At 42.4% G+C, this 2849-nt stretch overlaps 1 protein-coding gene and 1 long non-coding RNA gene across 2 annotated transcripts in view; both read right to left on the reverse strand.

The window, feature by feature from the left end:
* The window catches only part of LOC109541826 (aryl hydrocarbon receptor nuclear translocator-like protein 1), a 27793-nt gene that overhangs the window by 21159 nt on the left and 3785 nt on the right, over positions 1–2849 (reverse strand). The gene's annotated exons all lie outside the window — the stretch shown is intronic.
* On the reverse strand, positions 683–2843 carry LOC125505678. Its single transcript, XR_007282331.1, has 2 exons — positions 2247–2843; positions 683–2182 (listed from the first exon to the last, which is right to left on the reverse strand). It is a non-coding gene; the product is annotated as an uncharacterized LOC125505678 (long non-coding RNA).

Consider the following 2849-nt stretch of genomic DNA (forward strand, 5'->3'; position numbering starts at 1 on the left):
CTGGAATGGTGTAAAAACGATCGTTCTTGCTCATTTTGCTTCCGAGAAACATGCAAAACGGGACGGAAAACATGAAATTTTGCAATAATCAATGTCGGAATTTGAGTTCGTAACATTTTTTCGCACATTTGCATCTCCCTAGATAGAAAAGGTCTAAAATCCTGTTGGTACAATGAAAGAAACTGCAATTTTCCATGGAGAACGCTTGATAATTTAGTTCCCTGAAGGTGCAAATTGCGTTTAAACGTCTGTTTCGATGGCTCTTCCAAAAGATGACCAGAGAGACCAAGATGACTAGAAACGTGCAGGAATATTAATGTTTGAAAAATATTCCATCTGCTGGCAACACCGATGTGAAAAGCGGCGACTTATCCGGGGCTTATCTGGTGTACATAAAATTATAACATTCGATTCTGATACTGATGTATCGTCAATTAAAGTCGACAAATCAGTTCAACAGAGTGATGAAGCACTGATTGTCATTGACAATCACATGATTAAGTGCGTGCTATCTGGATTGGCGGAGGGTCGTGGTAGAGGACACGCGTGATTTCCGATCCAAAGTTTTCGAAAATTGTTACAAATAATCCAGAGCGTTTATCAAACCGAAAATGATTAAACACTGCTTAATTAAGACGGCTGGTCATTTTTCTACTGGTTTCAAAGGAATGAGACAAGCGCCTAATAAAAACGACTTATTTATTAAACAAATAATGTGATTCATACAATGTCGCTTAACCTACTAGAATCGACCCTTTTGCAAGACCCGTGTTGCCCATGAATCATCAGTAACCAAAGCAATTATCATCATCCCAGATCCCAGTTAGTGTGTCCACAGCGCGCAAACTGCTAAGACTGGAAGGGTCTGGCAAGAGCACACTGTGGGTGATTAGATGCCTCGATGCGGGGGAAAATGAGGGCAAAAGAACTTACTTATGTAACAGGTATCAACAAAACAGGAAAAAAACTGTGCCGATCGAATCGCGTTCACCCAACAACACTTCGCTCGTTCTAACACATTTAACAAAAATTCAGCGGCGCGTTCGGTGCTGTTGGGCCATGAATTTATTGTTGCCGAACAGCAATGAACACGCCGGCGAACGGCTCTTATGTCAACAATCACAGGTATTCCTAAGAATTATCTTACCGTACGTAACAAATATTTATGAGAATAATAGAAATCTGTACAGGTTTTCACAAAATCTATCTATAATATATTGTACAATGTTCCTTACGGTCTAGAAATTAACGATAACGCGTCGCTTGCTGGTAGATACTCGGCCTGGCTTCGAGAGAGTCTGCCAAATACGCGTTAAGTCGCTTTCGTTGCTTCTATAACGTCCTTTTAGAAAATCGATTAGTTGGTAGTTTTGTTAAATTTTAATCAGTACTTCAGTCTTATAATTTACTTTAAATTCTGGAACGTCGCAGCTCTCTCCCTCGTTAAATAATTGAGGTTTCTCCATTAAGACGATCAAAGATCGAACCGATACCAGATGGATTGTTGGCAAACTGCAGTTTCGTTGTTGCTCGGTGTAGGCACTGGGTTGAGCAAAGAACTGCACCAAACCGAAAGGAAATTGATGCAGTTTCACGTGCCTTTCGACTTATGTACCAGCAAGCAACCAAATATCCATTGCCCAAACAAGCTGCACTCTTTCAATTCATTTAACGTTCGTGGACGATTCGCACTGGTCAAGTCCACATACCCATCTGGTCATCGGAGTGAAACACAACAGCAAATTTGAGTTTGGAAGGGCTTTTTCAAGACCTGCTAACTATTAAGTACACCTTTCAGCTGGGAATAACCGAGTCTAAATCTCTAAAAGAGATGTTGGTGGTGAATTCTTTTGAAGTGTGTGTCTCACTCCCAGTTCACGCTTCCATAGTGTTCAGGGGGGATGAAAAAAAAACGCATTTCCCTCCTCTGTTAGGGTATCCGCCGACCAACTAAAGATTATTTAAAAATTTTCTAATGTAAATCAGTCTTCTGCAGGAGCGCCTCTCGCTCTCGCTCTCGATAAACGGATCCTCCTCCTCCGTCTCTTCAGTGCCGTTTCATCTGTTCCTCGTCCTCCTCGCTTAAGTATGGCCCATGTTCAGTCTCTATTGTACTCATTGCCGCGTCTCTCTACGATGGCCGATGCCTCAGCAGGTCTGACGGCGAATATTGCTCCTCCAACTGCAAAAGAAAAAAATTTCGTTAAAAATCGCGAAAAAACCTTTGAATGGGAGACTCGAACAACCTTTGGCATCTTCAGGCTTTCGGTGCCGCCAACGAGCGGCCCATTGCAGAACGGCATTTCGGAGGGCGACAATTGAGGAGGCTGCGAATCCACACTGGTGAGTCGCTGCCTCTTTACGTGATCGGGCGACTCATTCGAGCCCCTCTTGCCGTTGGACTTTGAAATGCGCAGATGTGGAGGCTTCGCTGCCTGCAAAGACAAGTGGGTTTTTCATTTTTGGTTCCTTGTTTACGGCCAACGCTGTCTTATGGCCGGTTTTTGAAACGACCTTTATAGTTCCAATAGCCTAAACGGCTCTATAAGTCGGAAAAATGGGTTTCTGAAACGTTCGATAAGAGCTGGCGGTTCGATATATTGAAGAACCGATAAAGGTGCGCTCTCGGACCTTGATCGGTTCTATACATAGAGTAAGTAAAATAATTTACTTTCTTTTCTTATTTTACTTTCTCTATGGTTCTATAAGTTGTAGGAGCGGCGCACGCAAGCGTATTCAGTCTGTATCTATCTTATCTTATCTCTTATCAGTCTTTATCTATGAGCGTATTTGCTATTAATGTCAAAAGTCATCGCAAATCAGCTGTGAGCAGAGAAAACGTTTTGGGA

This window comes from Dendroctonus ponderosae, unplaced genomic scaffold (assembly GCF_020466585.1).
Source record: "Dendroctonus ponderosae isolate FM_Combo_2020 unplaced genomic scaffold, Dpon_F_20191213v2 Dpon_F_20191213_9, whole genome shotgun sequence".
NCBI classification, from domain to species: Eukaryota; Metazoa; Arthropoda; class Insecta; order Coleoptera; family Curculionidae; genus Dendroctonus; species Dendroctonus ponderosae.